The sequence below is a fragment of the Aulostomus chinensis genome, chromosome 17 (assembly GCF_037954235.1).
Source record: "Aulostomus chinensis isolate RoL2024-O1b breed Wild chromosome 17, RoL_Achi_v1.0, whole genome shotgun sequence".
In the NCBI taxonomy this organism is placed as follows: Eukaryota; Metazoa; Chordata; class Actinopteri; order Syngnathiformes; family Aulostomidae; genus Aulostomus; species Aulostomus chinensis.
Window position 1 is genome coordinate 21,557,446 of NC_141336.1, and position 26,246 is coordinate 21,583,691.

Here is a 26,246-nt window from a genome sequence, read left to right on the forward strand (position 1 = left end):
GGATTGCTCAGGAAAATATCTGCGGGCTTTGGAAAGGGGAGTAGTCCATCCAAATTCTCCAGTTCTACGAGGATGTATTTCTGTATTAACAGTCTCACCGATCGGTCTTCATAACAGATGGAGGAGCACATCCTACAATTCCGCTGACCTCTCTGCTCTTTTCTGCAGCCGCTGACTTCTTTTCTCTTTTGCGGCAAAACCCCAAAGCGACTCACTAAATCCAAACATTAAAATGGCCGATGAGTACACACGCTCCCTGACTGGAGTCCCTCATGTTTTCCCGGATACCACTTGGGGTTCAGAAAACACGCCTTCATGGTGGCGGGGTTAACTCCTGCTGGACCCATGATCATCAATCAGGACAGCAAAGTGATACCCCCCACCACGTCCTGTGCAGACCCTCTGTGTTAGAAGGGCAGCAGGTGGGCTGGATTGAGATGGATGTTTCCTCTTGGTACAAAGCACCACAGAGGAATATTTCTGTAATATCTGAGTGTGCGTGTACTGAAAAAGCTTAGAAAAATACGACACTACTTTTCAGCCTGCTTTGTTTGGTCTTGGATGACCGTTTGAGATGCTGTTGGTGTTCAGTGTGTGAAATTCTCTCTATTTTTCTGGCAGTTTTACACAGATAAACAAAGCCCTGAATCATCGTATCAACTGGCTTTATGATGTTTACATTTCAAAATGTTACTCTCCTTTTTGTCATTTGCATTTTTAAATATTCTTGAACCTTCAGTTTGGTTAAAAGGGACATTAAAATTCTTCCTTTTCGGCTGTAACACACCAGCGAAACTATAAATTGTGCAGACGTCCAGACTTAAACACTCAACATGCTCTGATCTCCCAGATCCTGAGAGTTACCCACTCAACTCGAACTTGGAGGGATTGTCAAATAGCTCGCGCTTAAACAAATCCTTAGACAGAAGGACAGACTTGCCCTCCTTGACCCTAATGGATTTGAATTCAAGCTCTATTAATAGTCCAAACAGCAGAGAGAAACGGTGACAAGCATGAGCATATCTGGCGATTCATCAACGTCTACCATGTGTACAGGGTTTCGCTTTATGTATTTCAAGCTTCGCAGGGTATGGTTTTAGACATTTTATAGTATCTCTACTTTTTGTGTTGAGGGACGCAAAACAACTCCAGGTTGGCCAGGAGTCACTCACTCACTCACCACTCTTCCCTTTGCGCCGCTCAAAGTCAACAACAGAGCATCTCGGGACAGGCGACATGGCAAGCCAGACAGGTCTTGGAAAAAAAGAGAGCAGAGAAAGACATGAGAAATCTCTCTCTTTTTTTTTTTTAAAAAGAGAGAGAAGGAGAGAGAGGCAAGCTGGCAAAGTGTCAAATTCTGAAAAGAAGTCCGGTGTCAGCACTTCTCATGTCTGAAATTTTTAATGAATTGACTCACCATGGAAACACTGTGCATGCAATCATGCACCGTGCTGGAACATACTCCGTGCTTGGCACAGTTTTTGACAAGTGTGTGAGAGAAGAAGCAATACGTTAAAAATCCTGGTCATCGCTGGCAGCCAAGTGTTTACCTTTCATGACAGAATGTGTTCCATTCAGAGAACACGTAAAGATGTGCAAGAGAAAGTGAAACAGTGCAACTGCCGAGATAATTGCACACTCTCAGGCCACTTCATTTGGTCTGATGTGACCCAAAACAACAGCCCTGCTTCAAATCCTCTCTTCAGCTAGATGGTCATGTTCCAACTGCATGTTGGTTACCGGGGTTGTGGTTTGCAGGGGTGTTGTTCTAATATTTTGACCACCGCATTTACACATGCATGTAACAAGAAGTATGAAAGAACCCGTTTCATTTATCAGACTTTTACTGTCTGGCAGCGTCAACAAAAGCTGAAACGCTAGAAGCTCTGTAAAAAACATAGAAGTCATGGCAGTTGTATTGCACAGGTGTCAGCAAGGCGTTCACAATGACACAAAGAGGACCAGAACATCAACATTGATATTGGATGAAGCTGCGTGTGCTGAATCTAGTTTTTACCACCCAAAACTGAAACACCAAGCAGCGGGTACGCGACGATGTCAACCATGTAATGCAATCAGCGTTGAATTTTTTTCACCGCTGACTGTCCACAAGATTTCCAAGCAGGCAGAGTTACAGTTCTGTAGTCTAGAGGATGATAAATGTCTCTTTGCTATGTTCTTACTTGCTCTGCCAGCTCACCACATCAACCAGATGCTCTAAAAGCAACGGGGCAGAGACATGACATGATGACATTTGGCTTTCCAAATGAAAACGTGTCATTTTACATTTGATCTCAGGAGATTCCGGTGCTGTTTTTGGTCCTCGGAGGATACAGCAATACAGCAATTAAGAGAACAACCGCAGGATCACGTTGAATTGCAGAGCCCAGCTTTGATTATTATATACAGATGACAAAAAGAGCATGAAATTATGTTTTCGAAGACAATTAAAATGCTCTTTGAAAACTGCCATGAAAGCAGGAATTTCCGTAAAAACTAAAAGAATGCTTGTAATTTGTGTTTCTTTGCAGTAATGAGTATGTAAATATCAACATTTAAAAAGGAGTGTGCTGCCTTTTAATGGAATATAAAAATACAGACTTTAATTATGGAACATTTTTTTCAGCAGTTGTGTAGAAGAGGCATTTTTCAGTGGAGATCTGGGCACAGACAGAGAGACAGTCCTCATTGTAGGAGATCCTATTTAATTCCTGGAGACTATAGAATTAATGTTCTGCCCGACTGCCCATCTGTGATTTATTTAAGGTTTGTTGAAATATATACTGTGCTAAACGTTGCCACACACAAGCCGCATGCTACCAGCGAAACGCTCTGCAGAGCTGGATTTTAGGGCTGCCTTCAAGTTCATTTTGGCTCAGATTCTTATTAGGTGATAATAAGATGATGACGCTTCGCACAAATATGTGAGTGGTAAACCACTATACTGTCTGTTGGATTGGGGAGGAAAATCCTGTCTGAAACTCAGTTGGATCCCTTAAACGAGCAAATGCACGTTCTGGTATTAAGAGGAAATATCCACGCAATATGTTCATGTAGTAAACCATTTTTATCCAGAATGATTGTACTTGGTTTTGACGACGCAGTATTTTTTTCCTCCATATTAAATAATCACTAGCTTTTCACTTGAATCACTTCCACTATTCTCATATAGATCTTTTTCAATTTCTACTCGGCTGCAAGTTACATTTCTTTTCTGGAAATCATCATTTTAATTACAGTTATTAGATTTGTTTTCTTACATTAAAGTCCACGTCCCGGAAGTACGACGGCCACGTTTAGTGGCAATTTAAGCACCGATGAAAGAAAATACTGTGAATGTTAACAGTTGGTAGCTCTGTCAGAATTGACATGTTTTTCTTTTTTTCTTTTTTTTTTAACGAAAGCAACTGTGGGAAACACACACACACACACACACACACACTTTCATTGAACATCATATTGTGTAACAAAACAAATGCAAATATTTTCCTTCTGAGATCATCATTTGTATTTTACACAACATTGTTTTTTTTAACATTATATTTCTGATTTATTTGTTTTGGATTGGTGTATTTGTGGTATTGTTTTTATAAATCTTACTCCCAGCTCACTCTTGCAAAAGCACTACAGATCCTACAGAGGAGCTCTGACTCAGTAAAGCCTGAATCCTTAAAAAAACCAAAACATTAACAAGGGTTATTTTTGCTTGCTAATGCAGGTAAACGATAAAGCCTGGTGAGTTTTTGTTTTTTGTTTAACGAGTGGCATCGCCTCAGACAACGGGAAGTAGAGAACGCTGCTTGGCCAGACATTTCCAAAGCACGTTAAACCTGTTGCTCTGTTGTTGCAGTGTACCAGGAGGGAATGGAAGAGATAACGCAACAAAAGGTGAAAGGTACACAGCGCTGACTGTCATTAATCAACCTTTTGAAGCTGTTTTGCTGCTGCCACTCCCCATGGACATTTGTGACAGTGGTGCCAGCCAGCCCCTATCCGCTGTCATACAGTATTTTAAAGGAACCGGCCAATAACCAGGAAGAGCTCATGTTTAAATCAACACAAACGCACATGACCTATTGACTTAAGAAACATCCGGGATGAAATAAAACATACATATAACTGTCTGACCTTTCCCATATTGACAGTGTCATCAGGCTTAATATTTTTGTTTGGTCTGTTCGTGAGCAGCGAGGCCCAGGAAGCCCAATCTGTCTGAAGTTGACAAGCGCTGCCAACTAGCTCGTAGTAAGAGAGGGAGAAAAAGACCTCCGTCCTTTGAAGAATCCAGAGTGCAGCCAGTTGCGGAGAACCATGCATGTTGCTCTTATTGGTGCTTTTCACTCAGACACGCCTCTCCCATCTCAGCACTCGCACGCAGCATTGACCCAAAGGGTGGCGGTTAATTTGGCATGGCGAAAACATGGGTTGAAACTGAATGAAGGGTCTAATGTAGCCACTCCACTGGGAGGGAGTACAGCTGCACAAGCCAGACAAAAAAAAAAAAAAAAAAAAAGACATCACACCAATACCAAAATAAAAGAAAGGCTTCACGTCACTGGCGAGAATGAAAGAGAATACTAGGTGTTATGATTGACAGATGTTGTTGGGCGAGTGAAGACAAGTTCAATTCCAACTAACATCGGTGTATTGCCAATGAACAGATTATATTTATAAATATGAAAATACTCAACACAGTAAAAGCACTTCTTCTTTGTTTATTGCCTCTTTGCAAGGCTCCTTTGTCAAATTTTAAGCTTGAACCAAGAAGACGAAAATCTGGTGATTAGATTTATGTCAGGTGCCAGCATCATTCACACCACATGAATGGATAATGTTGTCTAGATACGATTACCAAAAACAGCATGCTGTCTGGGATTGTTACGGATGAAGATAATCATGAATTTATGAAGGACTAGTTTGTGTCCATCACTTTACTTAGAAGGAAATTAATTAACTGCACCTCCTTGGTAAGCGTGTAGAGTTTCTTTGTAATTTATAGTCAAGTGTTACACGAAAAAGGTGTTCGACCTTTTCTTTGTTGGGCTTGAAAGTAATAGTTTTAGGTTCAGTACAGCCAGTAAAGTATACCAGTGATACCAACCGATGAAAGCCAAGACGGACCGTAGCCTCCTCTCGGTGTTGCGTAGCGACGAAGGCGGACTCACGGGTCGTTCTCAAAACGCCTCGCCCGAAGAGACTGAGGACATTCCCCGAAGTTTGGTGCTGGAAGAAAAGAAAGACAGAGTTAGAGGAAAACCTGCACTGCATAACCAATGTAAGTCGTAAGCGCGGCACTTCAGGATGACACTTTGTCGTCAAACATAGATGCAAAAAAAAAAAAATGCGCCCTTTGCATTACAGTGACAGTCTGCAAGGCTGGGGGTCAACTCTACACCTTTTTGATATCCAGAGTAGCATAGAAGAGATGGTGCACGTGTCAAGACAACGGTGTCATCAATGCTGTGCTGTCCTCTGATCCTCTCTCTTTCTCCGCTAAACCTTGGAAAGGTCGCTGGTGCTCTACGCCGGCGTCAACCTTCAAAGATTTTCTCAAGGCCACTTGCCAGTATCTTTCACAAAGATCAAAGGTCATTGGAATGTTGGCACTTTCCAAGAACCTCGCTGGCTCTTTCTGCATTCTGGAAGTACATGATATGAATAAAAGTGAAAACTACTTTGTGAGCACTTTTTGGGTTTAGTAGAGCTTAACTTAAAATCATGTGCATGGTCATGTGAATGTCTTTTCACCTACAGAAGGGTCTTTCCTCGAAATACTCGTATGGAATGGGAGGTTTACGTTACATTTCACAAATAAACACATAACTACAGTGATTTCAAGGTTTGCTTTTGCATAAAATTAAAATTCTGCATCAATATATCAAATCAATCATCGCCCTCTTAATGACATTCCCTGTCACGTCACTGACGACAGTGAGAGTGTACAGGTGAGGGGTGATTTCTGGTCCAACAGCCACTTTTCCACCTAAAGTTTTGCTTGTGTTTTTTTTATTTTTGCTGATCATCGTTGAACCAAAGCAAAGAACAAAGTACAGACCTGCAGGACTAAGCCAATTAGTCAGCACATGTATGAAAAAGACCTAGTTGACACTGTGAGTCATTTCTAATTGCCTCTGGATGTTGTCTCCAGCAGAACCAGCTAGTGAGGCCGCTAACACGTCACCGATCCAACGTCCAGAAGCTTTCGTCTTATTCTGCTCCATGATGTCATTGTTGTATAGCAACAACAATCACAGTTGGTTTGCGGACTTTCAGTAAATACAGAGCAAATCAGAAATGCTCAATGGAAAAAATGACTATTTGGGGGGTAAAACAATGTTCCTGGACCTAAGTTTAAACCTTGGTTCCTGCGGTCAGTACGAAGGTAGTTCATCCAAGGTTCCTGGTTTGTCTGTGGTATAAAAAGGGGTCTTAAGTAATACTTCAGTGCAAAAAAAAAAAAAAAAGTGTCACATTGTGTATGAATATCAGTTTTTGAAAACTGAAAACTTCCCTTCGACAACTTCCCATTGCCAAATGTTTCACCTTAATTTAACACCCGTTAAAAACGCATTTTAAATGGCAAGGCAAGGCAATTTTATTTGTAGAGCCCGTTTTCACCACCAGTTTGTCTCAAAGGGCTTCACATGGCATCATAACAACATCCTCTGCCCTCAGACCCTCACATCGACTGAGGAAAAACTCCATAGAAAACCCTTTTAACAGGGAAAAATCTGAGAAACCTCAGGGTGAGCAACAGAGGAGGGATCCCTCACCCAGGACGGACAGACGTGCAGGAGATGTTGTTACAGACAAGAAAACAGTTTACAATGCAAAATGTGGGGAACACGGAAATGTTAACAGTTGAAGAAGGAAGCTTCTGGTAGGGGAGGCAGGGAGAGCAAGCCAGCTTGATTAAATTAATCCAATAATGCAAGAATAAAAGCAAAACACCTTCGCTGTAAATTTAAGTGGTGTAGTTGAAATTATTATGCTTACTTAAATGGAGAAATTATAGATTAAACACACAAAACAAGAGACAATAATGAGCCAGTGCGAGAAAACACGGTCAACAAAAGTGACGCATTTCTGTATGAAAAGTCCAGGATTCCTTTGCTGACAAGATACAAAGCCGTTTTGCTGGCTGCTCTTTGACTAGAGATCTTTTCAATCGTCACCCTCGGCTGCCGACTGAGTCAACCACTAGTCACACTTCAGGCAACAATAGCAAGATGGGCCCCCGCAGAAATGCTTAAACTGCATTCAATTGTCAAATGAGTCTTGTGTCTTTCAGCTTCAGTGCTGTCTGTCAGTGCTCTGAAACCCTAATGTGAGACAAAATCTTTTTTTTTTTTGTTCTGTGGTTGAGGAGTATTTCAGTAGTATGTTTTTGGCAAAACCCAGTCAAAAGCAGCTCGAGTGCTTCTCATGTGAAATCTGTGTAGACCGGAGCATTTTTGCAAGGGTTTAAGCGTCCAAGTTGATATTTTACATCGATTTCTAACCATAACTGTGGTAAAATTACAGTTTTGCGCTACAATTCTTTTAAAATGTATTGTTATATACAGTAAGATGTGTCATTCTTGCTTACTCTGGAGCATCTTAAGATAAAGCAAAGAGGCTTCCTTTTCGCATCTTGACATGGGAAATGGCGAAGAAAGGCCATTAACGACCCCCATTATTCAGACTGTTGCTGCCTTGCTTACTCAGACAGACAAAGGGGGACTGTCAGAGTGATAGAGGAAGTGCTTGTCTCCTCCTTCCTGCTCTCAGTGGTGCTAGAATGAAGAGGATGCCTCCGTGTGCACCAGGGCTATCCATTACTGAGTTAACAAGGTCTGAGTGACTTTATAAGTGAAACCCAAGGCTGTCCGTCTGTCACATTGACGGAAAAAACAAATAAACACACATGAGTTTGTCGAGGTTTTACGGGAGGACAGTGAATGTGAAAGAATGCATTCTTTGTCCATTAAAAATGTGCCATCGTGCCATCTTGGGTCCACCTGCAAATGCAAACAGGGAAATTCTTGAAGGAAAGCTTATGTTTCACTCAGTCAAGACAAGATGGTTCCTGGCAGTCTGACTGGTCGATGGAAAAACATCCATCTGAGTGTCTGTTAAATCCTCAGAGTCACACTACTCCAAAATCACAGCGGCGTGCGGTGGAGGTCGAGCAGAACATCAAAAATATACACTTATTTTCCAAATAAAACAATATTCATGATGCTGAATTTCACTGATCAAAAACTACCGGGTTGTTGAAGCCATTTCATTTTAAGTCTTTTTGTTCCTCTCCAGTCAAAATGTGTTTTTAATCTTTGTCATACAGTTTTAGTATTAACTTCACTGGGTACAGTGATGCAGTACAAATGCAGGGTCTGATTCTGAAAGGCAGTTGCTACTTTATCGACAAAAGTATACATACACTAAATGAAAATCCGATTTTCAAGAGGCAGGACTATGAACACGATTTGTGAAAAATATTCCTGAATTAATTACGGCTGTGCAGAAAGTGAATTTGAAGCCTCGAGTGATTAAACGGTGAAAAAAGTCTAAATAGAGAATTTTGAGAAATCGTGTTCAGCAGTTAAACGTGTGAAATGAAAAGCAATTGCATAGTCATACAATCTGTCATTTTTAATGGAATTTAAAAGGATTTCATTCTGGAAATTATGTGTTTCTTCTGCCAAAAATACCAGAAACACACATACGTTTAAGAACGTTACCTGCAACACCATGACAAATGGAACGACGACAACAAATTCAAGATTTTCACAAACATCGACCATTACATCCAAAATAAGTTTTCTGGGTCACCCATGTTGAGCCATTTCACACGGACTCAATGAGTTTGAATTCATTTATGTCATGTTCAGACATGCTACAGAGCTCCAGCCAGCCAGGGACGAGGATCACTTCAGGATCAAGAATCTACAATTGGATCCACATCCCTTCCAAAACCTAATTTCTTGTTCCTATTAATTCCTATCTTTCAACCAAATTGAGAAAATTTGTTCAAAATTGGTTTATGCAGCGACTGCACATCTAAGAAAAACTTTTCTTTTTTTTCTTTTTTCTTTTTTTTTTACATGAAAGCTTCTGTGAGTTACAGATTTTCATCTACAGCTCATGAGATTGGGCTGAATCCAAGATGAAGTTATCGTCAACACCAAAACTGTGGAGCGACGCCAGCATTTGAATTCAATGTGCACCTCAGAGGATCTTAAAGTGGCTCAACTGTTCTTAAGTAGGACATCTTTATACCTGCAGACCTCAAACTGTGGCTAAATGAGAACTTCAGCGTTAAATAAATGACCTACATTTGCGCTCATAAACTTTGCATGTGCTGTTTTTGTCTTTGGTATTCGTTTCTGTCTTTTTCCGAGTCCTAGGTCCTCCCCACATCCATCCATCCATCCATCCTCATGGCTATAACAGCCTACTTTCATCACATGACGCTAACGGGTAGGTCCTGGCAATCTAGTTCCTCTTTTTTTGGTGTTGATGGGGGGATAAAGGAAGATGAATTCCCTCAGTCTCACCATTGCAGGTGTTTGCCTTTATGACCAGCGTCCTCGACAAGCAGTTTCTCATTACACTCTGGTGAGAAGGAGGACCTTTAAGTCTCGTCCATTCCAACAATGTTCTGAAGAGTGTGTAATTTTGGAGACTAAATTTAGGGGGGGAGCAAATCAGTTTTTATTCAAAGCAGACCTGACTCAAACAGAGATTCACCGCACTGTGGTCAGACTTCAAACCTAGTCATTATTTGCCTTTTTCATGTTCAGACTGCTGCAAATCTCCAATCCCTCTGAACACAGCTGAAAAAAAGAAACAGACGGTTGTTGATTTTGTTTCCATCTTTGTGGGAGGCTTGACTTCTTAATAACGTGCACATTGATGGCGAAGCAGCTGATCACCGATTTGTAAGCAAAGGCCAAGTTTTACACAACTCGGCAACGTTAACATTCTTTTCTGCTTTCCGGTATTTAATTCTTCACATCTAATTTCCATTTACGTGGGACTGAAGCACGGCGCTCTCGCCGAAATGAAGCCTTTAGATCAGCCGGAGCTGAGCATAGGTTAGATTACATCATTAGAGTTAATCCATCAACAATGCCATGGCGCTGAATAAAGCCACAGTTGTTTGCTCTGTGCTGGAGTAAATATTAGTTTGTCCAGATAATGCTACAGGCTGCCGAGGGGTTCCACAATGCTTAGGTTACACCAGCGACTGCTTTTTTTCTACCAAAAGAATGGATCCCCACTCTTTCTTCTTCTTGAAAGCCAAACATCAGTAGCCGTCTCAAGTGGCTGAAAGTTTTAGTTGATAATCCAGCCTGTCACTCAGGCCCACAGCAAGATTAATGGCAGGGAAACTCCTATGTGGCAAATATCCCGCTCATTCAAAACAGATAGCCCAGTGTGCAAAAAAGGTTCTCAAATACAAGAGTGCAGCAGAATTCTTCCTCTTTTGTACTGGAAATGAATGAGATTACTGTGTTGTTACAATTCTTTTACACGTGCCATTTGAAGGAGCTGGCTCTTTACAGAATCTGGTCTTTTAACTCGACCTACATTTTAGATAGAAAATGAAGAAGCAATTATTGATGGACTAAAAGGTTCCCACGGCAGGTTGATTTACTTGCAGGATTTTTCTTTTGGAGGCAACCTGTGTCAAACTGATAAAGAGGAGAGGGGAAAGGGAGCCCTCTGCTGCTGAGTGCTGCCACCAGGCACCTCGGAACACAAGCTGGTCTTGACGTGCACCAGGAGATGTTTCAGTAGTTCAGGAAGGGCACATCAACTGCTCGGAAATCAGAACTTTTTCACAAGAAGAATATGCGAGCGTTTTGTTTTGTTTTGTTTTTTTAAAGAATGAGGTAATAAGAGTGATTTCAAAAAGGACATTTTGGAAAACATTCAAGATAAATAAAAGACTCACTGAGTCAGCCATGAATGTAACAAGTGAAACCAGTCAGACACATGAGTTTCTCAACAAATCAGTTCAAACACAGACTACTCAGTAAATGGAAAATATAAGATCTAGGTATGCATTCTCAGAGATAATAGCTGTTTCACGCTGCGCTGAAGACAAAGGGACTTGAACATGTCAAACTTCTAGCAACGCTGCCTTGATCTTTTGTTGCATCTGTGAGGTATTTTGTTTATTGTCAGGGGACAGTGAGCAATGTGGGATTCCTGTGAGTGGGCTTTATGTGTGCAAACTCATTAGCCTCTCTTTTTTTCTAACTGACATCTAAAGAGGCTAAAAGGATACACATCAAGATTGTTTGAAGTTGATTTAATTGTGAAAGAACACGCAGAAAAACGTCGAGCTCAGCCAGTCTTAGATGCTACCGAGCGATTTGCCCCCGAAAGCCCTGCTCTCGCCTGAGACCCGTCGATAACCATCTTTAATGAATAGCTGTGTGCTTCAAGGAGAGCTGGCTGATAGAAATCATGTCAGGAACGGTGGGGTTCAGGTCTCAATAACAATCAGGGAATTCCATCTTAACCATTTGGATGCCCTCCATAATGCCACACACTCTGAGATCTTGCAATGGACCTACACCAAAATAAAACTTGGCACTGACGAGGCATTCTCACCCAACTCCAGCCCAAGGATCTATCTGTCGATATGAACCCTGACTTTTTGTTTGAGTGTTCTGATCTCAGGTGGAGATACGGCACGGCTAACCGCCCTATAAAAAGGCGCGATGACGAGGCTGGCGACTGAAGGCACAAGCACACCTCCCTGTGAGTGCGTCTGAAAAGCCCAAATTGACTCATTTTCCCAATCTCGAGGGAGAGTTCTTATCGTCTGCAAGATCCAGGGGAGACTGTGTATAATTTGCAAAATACTACACTGATACAGCAAATGAGGTTTAATAGCTGTTGAGGTCCAATTAAGCTTCATAATGTACGTTTGTGGTCTTTGATAACCAGTAGCGGAGACATTTGCTTGCAGGAAAGAAAACACGCCCCCGCACAAAAGTAAAGTCCAAGCCTCAGTCAGCAGGCGTCTGCTGTCATACCTGACTGATATCTGGGATACTTGGCAATAAGGTTGTTCATCCCTTCATGTCAAAGAAATCAGAACCGGCAACACGAGGTTACAGCCATTTCATTTCCCCTCAGGGTAGATGAGAACTGTAATTAGTCTCATTTTGACAGGCTGTCAGGCGTAATACAGGGTGTTGTAACAGCCTCGTCTCTACTAATTTCGATGCTCACCTCACCTAAAAAAAGACTGATGATTTGAGACAGAGATTTATCACTGTAATCCTGACTGATGTTGTCATCGCAGCAATCGATCTTGCCAGTAAATCTGTCTTAAGCACTCATCCTTTACAGAATAATGTGTTGTTAAAGCAGGCCTAAGATTAATTTGCCTGCACATGTTTTTGTTGTACCAAGGTATAAGTTGGATGTTTTTATTGCTCTTTTAGAAATGATCATAAAACATACACATATATACATATATATACACATATATATACACATATATATATACATATATATACACATATATACACACATATATATACATATATACACACATATATATACATATATACACATACATACATATATATATATATACACACACACATATATATACACACACACATATATATACACACACACACACATATATATACACACACACACATATATACACATATATATATACATATATGTATATATACATATATACACACACATACATATATATATACACACACATACATATATATATATATACACACATACATATATACACATACATATATACACATACATATATACACATACATACATATATACACATACATATATACACATACATATACATACACATACATACATATATATACACATACATATATATACACATACATATACACATACATATATACAAATACATATACATACATATATACATGTACACACATACACACATACACACATACATACATATACACATATACACACATACATACATACACACATACATACATATACATACACACACACATATATATACACACACATATATATACATACGCACATATACATACACACATATACATACACACATATACATATATATACACACACATATACATACGCACATATACATACACACATATACATACACACATATACATATATATACACATATACATATATATACACATATACATATATATATGTATATATATACATATACATATATATACATATACATATATATACATATACATATATATGTATATATATACATATACATATATATACATATATATGTATATATATACATATACATATATATACATATATATACATATACATATATATACATATATATACATATACATATATATACATATATATACATATACATATATATATACATATACATATATATACATATACATATATACATATACATATATACATATACATATATACATATACATATATACATATACATATATACATATACATATACATATACACACACACACACACACACACACACACACACACACATATATATATAAATAAAAAGTTTTGTCCATTAATGTTGGAGACATTTATTCGTGTGCTCGCCAACCTAAAGCATCATGTCGTGCCACTTCAGCGTCCCAATTAACAATCTCTTTCACGCGTCGCCTTTCTTTGCTCCCAGTTCACATTACAAGATAGGAATATTAAGTTTCTCCTATATCCGTTTAAGACAGGCTTATCTAAGTAAAGAACAGATAAAGCCGGAGATGAGACACTGCTGAGAGAAAAGCTTCACCAGGTGTGACAGGTGCTGACCTGCCCTGAACAGGTAAGGAACCATTTTCTCACCGCAATTCGAACACCTACACAAGTCTAAACTTTGATGCAATTGTGACGGTTTCTCCAATGATGAAGCATCGAATTGAAAAACGGTGGATGAAAAAAGTCGGCGAAATAAACAACTGTATTATCCGCACAGGATGAAGTACTCTGGGTTTCCATGAGACCGGAGATAGGCTAAGCAAACACATTCCCATCTGCTAGTGAAAATGGATATGTTGTTGACCTGTCCAGCAACACAAAAGCCACTGCCAGCGCTCAGGTGGGTAACCCTCCTCCTGCCTGAATCACTTAACTAAATATTGTGAGTGTCGCTCTTTATATCTGAGAGTCTGTCTGTTTACCTTCAGAGCTGGAGGATTAAAAGATCAACACTGCCTGCAGGTGGGTGGGTAGGGGGGCTCACGCTTCCCAGGTATAGACAGACCGGAATTTAAGATAGAAAAAAGAAATCTTGTGCATCCCAACTGATTTCCTATCAAAACCGGAAAAAAATTGGCACATATGACAACAAACGGCAGCTTAATTTGAATTTCACAGAGCTGCGATGCACCACATGAGCATATTCACTGTGACATACAGAACTATAATGCTTTTCTACATGGGTCTCATAAAGTTGTCATTTGACAGTCCTGCTAATTTCACCTAAATCCTCCTGTAGCATAACTGACACAGCCTCCTGAATGCAGCTAAAGGCATAACTCCAATATTACCCATTCAGCAATTACTGGTGTGACGCGGATTTAGTTCTGTAATGACCCAACTGAGCTGGCCTGCAATTCAGTGCTGCGTCCTAAGCCAGATGGGAGGGAAGATCCTGCTCTGCGGCTGAAGCGATGCAGCGTGAGCCAAAAGGAGAATTAGAGTCAGTTTCAACATGTCAGCACATCCTCATATCATTTATTTTCCACTGGTCTGGATGGATGCGGCGAAGATGATTGCTGATGATTTTAGAAAAGTCTTACGCTTGCATACACGCACCACGAACTCGTATAAAATGCACTCTCGTATGCCCAGATACGTTTTTTTTTTTTTTTTTTTTAGCAACAGCTGAACAGGCTGAAATTTTTTTTTTTTCGTCTGTGATTTTTAAACATTCCTTTCAGTCCTATGTGATGTGAACAGCAAAACTTTATCACTGGAATTCTCGTTATCACTTTATTTATAATCTTTTCAAGGATCATCGGCGATGCTGTGGAGCAATTCAAATCACCCTTGTGTTTGTGCATATCGATTAAAAAAAACAAAAAACAAACAACAACAACAAGGCCACCCATGCAAGAGAAAATATGCATTTGGTCCTTACTACTGTCAGCACTCTTTTACTCAGCCAATCCAAAACTGCCAGAATGTGCTTTTTCCAATCTCATCTAATCGGAGTAGGCTGTGGTCCAACTGATTGTGACGGGTTCGTCCTACATGAGGGCACATTGACTCTTTGCAGTGAAGGGAGGAATCTTGATGTAGGAGAATCCACATGGGTGGCGGAGGACAATTATTCTAATGCTACACACACTTGCTTCAGGGAAGAGTCTTGACTTCCTGCCTGGTGCATCCCTGTTTATTGGAGGTACAGTCAGTCACCTTTAGGATGACTCTGATCGGTTCAGGACTCTCTTGCAGCTGAGCATCAACGCTGACCTTCACGTCCGCCTCCACAGGGAAGCACAATAGTCGGCCTATTCCCAGCCGCTCACCCCCGCTGCCAGGCTGAGGCAGATGGAAACCGTGCGCCTCTAACAGCTGCGGACCTGATATCATCTTTTCTACTCCAGCGAAGGTTCTTCATAATCTAGATAACCTGGTTAAAACTGTACAAGTGCAAGAAACATCACTAACAAGTGTTAACGTTGGCAGCTGATTTTACTCCAATTGTCAAATATTAATAGTCGTTAGTCACCTTGGTCCTGTTTTTACTTGGTTCAGTTTTAGTTTACAAAAATCTGGGCAAGAAAAAAGTTCAGTTTGGGTTTGATCTCTTCTCGATGTCCTGAGCCTGACTGCATCTCTTCAGTTTCCTTTGGTGGCAGCTGATCTTAATTTGTTCTTTAGTCTAAAATGCACAGTTTGCCACATTTTATGAATTTGATTATTTTTTGTTAATTTCATTTAAGTCGAAAATATCTTTTGAAAGATTTTTTTTTTTTTTGGTCTAGTTTTCGTTGCTAAAATTAACACAGCCTGGTATTATTTATTCAAGAGCAGCTGTATTAGCGGCAAAGTAACTTGCCGTCATGGATGAGCTGTGTCCAGGCTGTCTGAACTGAAGCTGCATGATAAATCCTAAAAAATAATAATAAGTTCACTTTCAATTCACGCATCTATGTGATCTCATTCCTATTTTCCTACACACCATACGCTCACTTTGATCTATATTACGCCGTCTGTTCAAAGCCTCGTGTAAATCTCAAGCATCTCAGGAGCGTTTTAAAGAGAGTAATAAATGTTGTTGTTGGGGGGGGGATTAGTCAGGTGAAAGAATCATGATCTCAATTCTTTGGGATAAATGTATTGATTCAGGTTTTAGCAAGAATCATTTTTTCCCCCCTCCTCTAAAGCAAAATAAATCTTAAACTGGGCTTGAAGAGCTACTTGAGAACCGCACCATGAAAATGTGTCAACGGACGTTCAATTTACTGTCGCTAATAGGAGAGGGGTTTGAGTTCTGCTGCTGCATGCAAGACAAAAAGGACCAAACTCAGCACTGGTATCTGTTCGAAAGGCTAAATGGTCAGTATCATGCCGAAAATGTTTTCCTTTTCCTCTTGAAGTGAGCCTTATTTTCCAAGGACACTCAGCCTAATCCACTTCAGATGCCTTCAGTCAGAGCTGGTATGAGATGCCCGAGCACTGACTCTTTCGGAGAAATTGCGAGACTGGTTTTCATAAAACATAAATATATGTTAAGAGTCTGGGTGTGATCCCTTTTTATAAAATGATGAGTAACATTTCCTTGTTGTCGCTTTCGCCCCATGCTGCACTGTGAGAAGATCTTGCCACAGATATGACTTCCATTATCCTCAGTGGCCAAAGGATGGTAATTGTGCAGTGAAGCTCTCATGAGAAAAACTTCCCATCTCCACTTTCACAATAGAAAAATTTCCACCGCCCTTCAAATACAAACCATGCCGTGCAATTTAATCTCTCCCTCTTAATAAACCAAACATTTAAGTTGTTCCTAACAATTTGCTATGAAGTGTTGTGTGTGATTTAGAAAGCTAAAGAAAAACAGATGAATTGCCACATCATCATCATGGAATCTTGTGATTAAATTATATAAAATATTTACACAGAAAATTGATGTGTACAGAATGTTTAACTGCCGCATTTGTAGGACAACTGGACGGACGTAAGATGTGAGTTGTGCGTGTTGAACTGAAGAAATTTATTTCCAATATTAATGTGAAAACCGTTTGTGGCAAAACATAGAGATCCTTATGTTTTATGTGGACCAGTTCCAGTTTTTACACATTGCCTGTTTTGCCATCATTTGTCATTCTGAAAGTTTTAAATATACACATATTAAAGCAAGCACTTCCCTTTCAAAATAAGCAAATTATGTGGCATCTTCATCATTTGGGGTTTGGCTATTTGGACAGCTTTATTCCTTTGTGCTTCCTTCTGTCCACATGCTTTCTCTCCTGGATGGGAACTGCAGTACTGGGTACAACACTGCTGGCGATTCTACCAGATGAATACTCGGTATGAATCAGGGCTGAGCTGCAGCCAAGGACTGGATGTGTGTGTTGGACTGCACATTGCATATCTGGAGACCACACAGGTTCCATAAGCATGTCTAAATCTCTCTGCTGCCCTCTATCTTTGTCTGAACATGTCCCGGTGGGATCAAGGTCACAAGTTCAATAACAGTGGGGAACCTGCACTGGGATGAACACATGCCTTTATGTCAGCATCACTTCAGACTCTCCTAATTAACTGAAGTGATTTATAGTATTTTTACTAAGAGAACTAAATGGTAAAGCTGCATAGAAATGAACAATGACACTTAAACTCTAAACCAGTAACGTGGTATTAAAGATACCTCACCCAAAAAAAAGTGTATTTTGCCATTTCATGTACACACAGATACACCTCTTCAGCTGACAAAGACATCTTGATGACTCAAGAATGCAGGCAGAGTCAGCCACGTACCTGTAGCTTGAAGCTAATGGCGACCGACAGCTAACAACAGCAAAACCGCCCAGAGGCATCGGTTTACAAACTCTCAAGCGCATCTTCCGGTATCCACACGTTCTATATCCAACCGCACACTCAGTAATCCACAAAGACTTTTGAGTTGAGCTGACAACAAACAAACTCTTACCCTTTCAGTTTGGAGCGACGGCGATTATACCAGGTGATGGGCTCGCCGTTAGCTCCAAGCTAAATATTCACGACTGGCTCTCTGAATTTTGGAGTCACAAAGAAGTAATGCAGGAGGGATAAACAGCTTTGTGAGCTAAAAACACCTATTTGTGAGTGCTTGTACTCATCTATTTGCGAGTACTTTTACTCACCTATTTGTGTGTACTTGATAGGCAAAAAAAAAAACAAAAAAAATCAGATGAAGTGTTGGTTTAAGGCCTCACAGTGCCCCATCTTTCACTAGCCTTGATGAATCACTTGAGCGATTTCCTACAGCAGCTGTGAATATAAAGACAGTGGTCTTTGTCACTACTGCTTTTATTTTCCCACCAAAGTCTGTTGGTGACCTACATGGACAGTATGTGTGATCTGGGGTTAAAAAAAATAAATAAATAAAGGAAAAAAAAAAAAAAACACCATCACCACAGCCATGTGTGAAACGGCCCCCCCCAGCCAGCGATGGCGCACCAACAACAATCATCCCCTCTCCATCGTATTCTTGCACTGATACACTGATAAACAAATGATTTCATTACCCGTGGAGCTCGGTGTCTGAGCATTGAGGGAGAAGGAGGAAGGCCCGAGTGATCTCATCCAGTGTGCTGAAGCCTCACCGTTATAAATGAGTTTGTCATACCACCATGGTTGGCCATAAATGACCTCACCAGACGTGCCGCTGTAATAAACTAAACTAATAAGAATGTGCAGGAAGAAAAACACTGCCTGCAGTGAGCACGGCTACTAAGAAGCTAGAGCTGGCTGCTAAAAACATAAATCTTGTCCTGATAAATCTCAATGGATGCCTGTCACTTGACATGTGCAGAGAGCTGAAGGGGAAGGCAGGAGAACGTACGTGTTAAAAGGGGACACACACACCCTGGACATCCACAGACGAGCAGGAAAATCCCCCGTCTACTGTGAAAAGAGACTTCCATATGTACTTGCACCTTCCGTGGCCCTTTAACCTACAACAGATGTCATCAATAAATACCCATGATCCATGGAGGCATTTGCAGCGTGTGACCAGGGCTTTTTTTTTTTTGTAGCCTTCTGGACTGGCTTGTCTAGCTGGTCAACACCTGATTAAACTGCAAGGTTCACAATATAGATGTGTAAAGCCTCTTCTTGTGTATTCAGAGGGAATAGATGTCTGAGAAACAGTCGTACATTCAAAACTTACTGGGTAAAGTAACAGCTTAGCTTACACACACCATCAGCCCCACGGGAGCAGTGTGGGAGCCGCTACAATCTGCCTCCTGTTAAAAGGTCTGCTACTAAGTTATGACCTATCGCCTTGCCAGTCTAATCTTTCCACAAACATCTGTAAAGGGAGATTTACATGCCCTCTTGTGATTTATTTTAACACGTCTTTGGTTTTCCATTGGCTTTGAAACCAGGACAGGTCCTGTGAAATGTGGCATTTCCATCTAAGCGTGTGTTAGAGTCGATTGGTGTTCTTTTGACCGGTGTCTGATATGCAAGGCTTGTATTAACATCCTGATTCATCTGCCATCGAGGGTAGTTTTGTGGTGATCACTTGGGCCAATCTGACATGATCGTTTCATAAACAAACCCTGTCAGGAAAGATGTTCTTCTTCTACAAAGTACCTGACTATGGAAGCTAAGAACTGCCGTGCTGCTTCATCTTCGTCTTTCTTTTTTTTAATGCCGAAATTTCAAGGTCACAGGTTAATCATCGCTTTAATGAACCTGTTATTGAAAGCAAGATAACAAAAATTAACTCGTGATCCCAGAATAATGGCATTAAAAAAGTAAGCAGAAGCGCAGCTGTTCTGCTCTTCTGTACCTGTTAAATGTCTCTTTGAATTATCTCCAAAAAATGAACTGTTGTCTCAAGAATCAGAGGCAACATGCATGTGAGAACAATCACGTATGTATGTGTGTGTATTTTATATATATGTACATATATACATACATACATACATACATATATATATACATACATACACATATATGTATATATATACATATATGTATATATATATACACATACATACACATATATGTATATATATACATATATATACATATATGTATACATATACACACACACATATATATATATATACACACACACACATATATACACACACACATATACACACACACATATATACACACACACACATATACACACACACACATATACACACACACACACACACACATATATATATATACATATATATATATATATATATATATATATATACATATATATATATATATATATATACATATATATATATATATATATATATATATACATATATATATATATATATATATATATACATATATATATATATATATACATATATATATATATATATATATATATATACATATATATATATATATATATATATATATATATACATATATATATATATATATATATATATACATATATATATATATATATATATATACATATATATATATATATATATATATATATACATATATATATATATATATATATATACATATATATATATATATATATATACATATATATATATATATATATATATATACATATATATATATATATATATATATATATACATATATATATATATATATACATATATATATATATATATATATATATATACATATACATATACACACACACACACACACACACACACATATGTGTGCAGTAACTTGCTTGTGATTTACAATAAAATGTATTAAAAAGCTATTAGAAGCAAATCCATCCTTGGCTTCAATACTAAAAAAATTCAACTGTTATTTCATTATGTCCAAAAAAAACAAACAAAACAAAAACAAAAAACCCCAGAAGGCCTTATTCTCATGATACCTACTAAATGTGCCTATCATCATTGTAAAACAGGAGGCTATTTCAAGACTCATGATCTAAAATGACTGCATTTCAAAAAGTCATCACATGCATGGCCGTGCTCTGCCTCCACACCTATCAGATCATCACTTTGAGTTTTTCTCTAGAGCAAACAAAGTCCCTTTTTCTGGATAATTTACTCGTCATCTTGAAATAATACATTTGAAAATGTGATGACAAGAATGGCCGTTCTCTGCTTCCGTACTTACCAAATATTTCTTTGAATTGTTTGGAATCCAGGATCCGGTAAGTAAAAGTAACTGAGGAACTTGCAGCCGACAAGAGCCGGCCAGGGTCAGCGGAAGTCTGCGGTGATGTTTAACCGTGATCCGAACTGATCTGCATCTGATAACAATCGCAAATGGAGCATTTCAAAGAACATAAACTTCTAAACTTCCACATGAAGTGACTTCCACCTCTCTCTTTCTAAGGGTGGTCCCTGTTTACCGGCCACGCATGGAGGCTAAGGACATGTTCACATGCTATCATACAGTATCCAGGTCGGATAAGTATGCTAATCTATTCAATATGTAAAATGTTTATTTTGTAGAGGGACCTCAAACAAACTGAACCAATATTTACAGAGAATTGCAGCCAAAAATTCTGCCTTTTTCCCAGCCATTACTGCTCCATCATTTATCTTCTATTCTCTTGAGCAAAATGTAGGAAAAAAAACCCCAATGCGCCTGAAGCCTTAAGGACGTTGGGATTTTTTTCCGCTGTATTATTTTTGGGAATTTTACAGACTTGCTTCAAGAAAAAAAAAAAAAGAAAAATTCTTGGATGTATCAGCCTTCTTGAAATATATTAAAATATAATTCCCGTTGCGCTTTTTACAGCCAGCACTGCAACGTACAACTACCAATAAAAATAAGGAATGAAGGTGCAAGTGCCCCATTTTTCATAAACACACAAAAGCATGGAAGAAGAGACAACACAAACTCCTCCTGATCCAACTATCAGGGATTGTCGCATGCATTTATAGTCCTCTTTTCCGTAACCATTGTTTTGAACGATTCATTTTTGTTGGATGTGACATGCTCCGATTATCTCCATCCAGTAAAAACAAAATATCTTTGCTCTCTCAACTCCTCTAAACTAAAGTGCATATTTATATTTTTCCTATTTCTGTAGGTTTGATCGCAGATATATCTGTTTTCCCGTATGTGCCGAATATTCATATTACGCAAAATTATTTAGGTCCAGATGATATCACATTACATTATCAGCTATATCAGTTGTGGAAATGTCAACTTTTTAACATCTGCCAAAAACAAATAAAATAAAATTCCAATACTGTGCTCGCCTTGAACTCACAACTGCAAACATAATAAAAATCCAACAATGGGTTTTAATCTTTGGTGGTTCTGCAAACAGTTTTGAGAATTCATAGACCGTCATCAATGCTATTAATGCTCATCTGCTGTCGGTAGCTGCTTCTTTATCCAATGAGCTGAATCTTGTGAGGCAGCTAAACATCTGTGGGGACTGAGAACATCGCATGCTAAAAGGAGTAAACCTCGGTGGTCCGTTGTTGGTCACTATTAAAGCTGCATTATTTTTCTTCTTCTTGACCCTTACAAATGTCTACAACACCAAGATGCCCTCTCTTAGAAATAGCAGCTGTGTGTAGTTACATAACAGGAAACAGCTGTCAGAAGCAATCCCAGCGTCTGGCTCTTTAGGACCGGGTCTGGACTCCTGTACAGGTTGTTATGAGAATGTGTTTGGTTCTGGAGGCATCTTGGAGTCAGTGGACTGGAGGATGTCTATGGTTCACAGAGAGATGGTGTGCGTCTGAGCATCAGGTGGGAATATGATTTACTGTATGATCCACGCTGCCGCACACTAAATGACTCCGACCGTTTCTTTTACCGCTGACGTTTCCCTCGATGAACGAGGCCTTTTTAACATCGAGGCCTTCATGCTTCCTGTACTGGCTCAGCACAGCAGTACAGGTCAAATCTGCCACAAAAAAAGTGATAAAGCATCACTAAAGCCATTGTGGGCCACCTGTTGACACTGGTTCATTCTCATTGTTCTGATTAGTACAGGTGGTGTTCTTCTTGCTGGGAGGACAAGTGCCTGCTGCAACGCCGCTGGTGCGTTCTGGGTCAGCTGCAGGGTCGTCAGCTGGAGGCCTATATCACTGATGTTTCTCACCCCTACCCAGTATACCTCACCAGGTGTGAGGCAGGGTCCAGTTCTCCTTTTACTGGGCTGTCGCTGTTTTGTCCCTGAAGCTCCTGCCTCCATCCTCTCCTGGGTAGATGGTTGCAGCCCAGCCTGCCTCAATGCGCTTGGAGCACTGACGATGCTGGTGCTGTTGCTGCTGGTAACCCCTCCTCTCTAGGAATAGTAACCTCAGGGATGAGGGTCATCTTGCCAGTTGTGGACAACATCAGGATGTCTGGTCTGAGGGTTTTGGTGTGATTTCAGGTGGGAAAACCAGCCGCTCGCTGAGGAACGTGCATCTACCCTGTCTTCCAAGAAGCAAGCAGAAACCCTGCTGCCGGCTCCTGGCTGCATCCTGCTCCACCACCTGCAGCACTCATGCACCAGGAGGCCTTGGATGCTGTCACACAGCTGACACTTGCTCTCACTCCTTCTTTATGCAGTGGGTTTACGCGCACAACTGCAGTCGATGAGGCCGCGCCACCTGACCGCTGTTGCTGTCCCAGTACAAGTGAATGAGGAAGAAAACGCCCCCTTACACAAGAATGCCCCCTTCAGCTGGTAGCAGATTTTTCTTCAGGTTCACCTTTTGTCATAACATACAAAAACTAATCAGGGACAACTCCTTAAACTGAGACACCGTGAAGTTTGTCCCCCTGCTGTGACCATCCAATGGCAGGTGTGCAGATCAGCGTTCAGGTACTGACTGACGAGTATGAATACCTGAGTCGTTTGATTTCCAGCTGCATGACCTAAATGTGTCAGTCCGACTTGGAAAGTAGAATTTCAGTCCAACTAAGTCATTTTCAAACACGCACAATAATTAAGCTTTATCATGGAACATCCCGTTAAGATGCTGAGAGGTTTAAGGGACATCTGCAGTGTGTCCTTTGTTTTTTTAACCTGAGCGAAATAAATGCAGCAGATTGCAGCTCAGCAAAAAATAAAAATAAAAAAGGCAGTTGTACGTTTCCTGCTAAATAAACAGCAAGAACCAAAGCTAACCAGGTGGAAGACATAAAACTGATCAAACAAAGTGAGACATTTACCTCAGGAGAAGGTGGAGACCAAACCACAGCAGTAGACGTTCGTTTGCCAAGTGACCTGAAACCCAACTTTAAATTGTTGCTCCATGTCCATGGGATTTGCTAACTCAGCGGCCATTTCATCAAAGTAAGGTGAGGATCCACTTGTCACTGCCTCAAAGCTCCACATTCGCGGTGGCACGTTTTCGCGATGTTCATATCATTGTGAACGCCATAAAATGACATCAGGATGTGATTTGAAAACTACCGGGAAACTCTTGGTTCTCCACTTCCGTGCTGTCTTAAGCCCGCGACTAAACATGACTCAAACCGACCAATAGGAAGCCGAAACGAAAGCCTAGACGCTGCTTCCTTCGTCTCTCCGTGCGTAATTGGTCAATTATGAACCAACCAATGAACGCGCAGAAGCGCGCTCAAGAACCAGCCAATAGTAGGGCGAGGAGAGAGCTCGGCCGGCAGGTCTCACATCTGTGGAGTGTAATTGGTGGGTCGCTTGCTGCTCTGAGTCTCGTCAATCAGCGAGAGGACGCTGTTCGGGACAGATGACGTACTGTCCTTCAGAGTTGTGAAAAGGGGGACTACCGCACACGGCGCGGTTTGAGACTGGACAGAGAGGCAGCAGCAAAAGCATCGCATGCTCTGTGGTTCATATGAAATACATGAGGACATTTTCAGCCACTTGAACTCACTGCTTGTTTTAAACTTTGATCAACCACTTCCAAGCCGCACAAAAAAACAACAACAAAAAATTGGTTCATACTGGTCATTTGGTCTTCTGAATAGTGTTGAAATTTTTCAAAAATCTGATTAAAAAAAAATGTTTTCGCCAAATTACCTTCTTCAGACATCATCTTACATCCAGCTGAGATGTTCTGTACATTTGGATATGAAAAAAAATAAGTATTCCATTGTCTGCAAGACTATAAAATGGAATAAAAATAAATACATGCGTAAACATTGAGAATATGACCTCAGAGGTTTGGGATGCTGGTAGATAGAGATGTGAATTTAAATAAATACAAAGGTAGCATGGCCGTCTAGCAACCGAAATGTCGCTGGTTCGATCCTCACTTCCCTCGGTGATCATGTCCAAGTATCCTTGAGCAAGAAATTAACCCCTAATTTCTCCTGATAGCCCTGCGACGGACTGGTGACCCCTCCAGGGTGAACCCTGCCTCTCGGCTGATGTCAGCTGGGATAGGCTCCACCCCCCACGACCCTGAATGGATAAGTGGAATAGAAAATGTATGTAAACTATCACTCATATTAGTGAAATGTAGGACACAAGTCCATGTTCTTCAAAGTAAATGAAATAATGGCGTATCTATCTTTAATATTCTAACCCCCAGACACTCAACAACTGGCCCAAAATCACCATTTCTGTTTTGCAGAACTTCAGACCGACAACATTAAAAGCATTCTGTCATGAACAGGACGAAACAAGTATTCAAATCTTGTTCAAATCATTGTGTAGTGGCATGTAGCAACATCCAAACTGAGGGTGGTGCAATATTTGCTGAATGCAAATTGCGCCTCCAAGAAAAACAGTTGTTTGGTGAGCTATGATGGGTAATGCGGTGCTGCTGATATGAGCCTGCAAATGACATTCAGACAGACTTCAGAAAATGTCTTTCCACACCCTGCAAAAAACAGATTTTTTCTATCAGAATATGAATAACAACAAAAGAATAGGCCAGCAATTCATTGTTACATCTCAAATCATATTTATTTCCAAATTGTTCAGCCCTTGTCGTTGAACATTTTAAGTGTTTGACTCTTGGAACGTTGGATAAATCAGTAACCAAGTGAATCCAAACCACCTAAATCTTACTTTTACCCATATTTTACCCACATGTGGCTTTCCAACATGTCGACGTGTTCAACATGAAATGTAACTTTATCCATGTAAACTGGAA

General features: G+C 40.1%; 1 protein-coding gene across 2 annotated transcripts in view; it reads right to left on the reverse strand.

Moving 5' to 3' along the window:
- nkx2.2a (NK2 homeobox 2a) overlaps positions 1 to 24,563 on the reverse strand; it is a 69,193-nt gene extending 44,630 nt beyond the window's left edge. Inside the window, exons 1-3 of one of the 2 annotated variants that reach the window (XM_086182391.1) lie at positions 24,334 to 24,563; positions 5,102 to 5,223; positions 1,181 to 1,254 (exon numbers count right to left, since the gene is read on the reverse strand). The gene's annotated coding sequence lies outside the window, so the exon portion shown is untranslated. Of the gene's footprint in view, positions 1 to 1,180; positions 1,257 to 5,101; positions 5,224 to 24,333 lie in introns of those variants that run through there. The other variant, XM_086182392.1, reaches the window with a different exon arrangement.
- Positions 24,564 to 26,246: the final 1,683 nt, after the last annotated feature.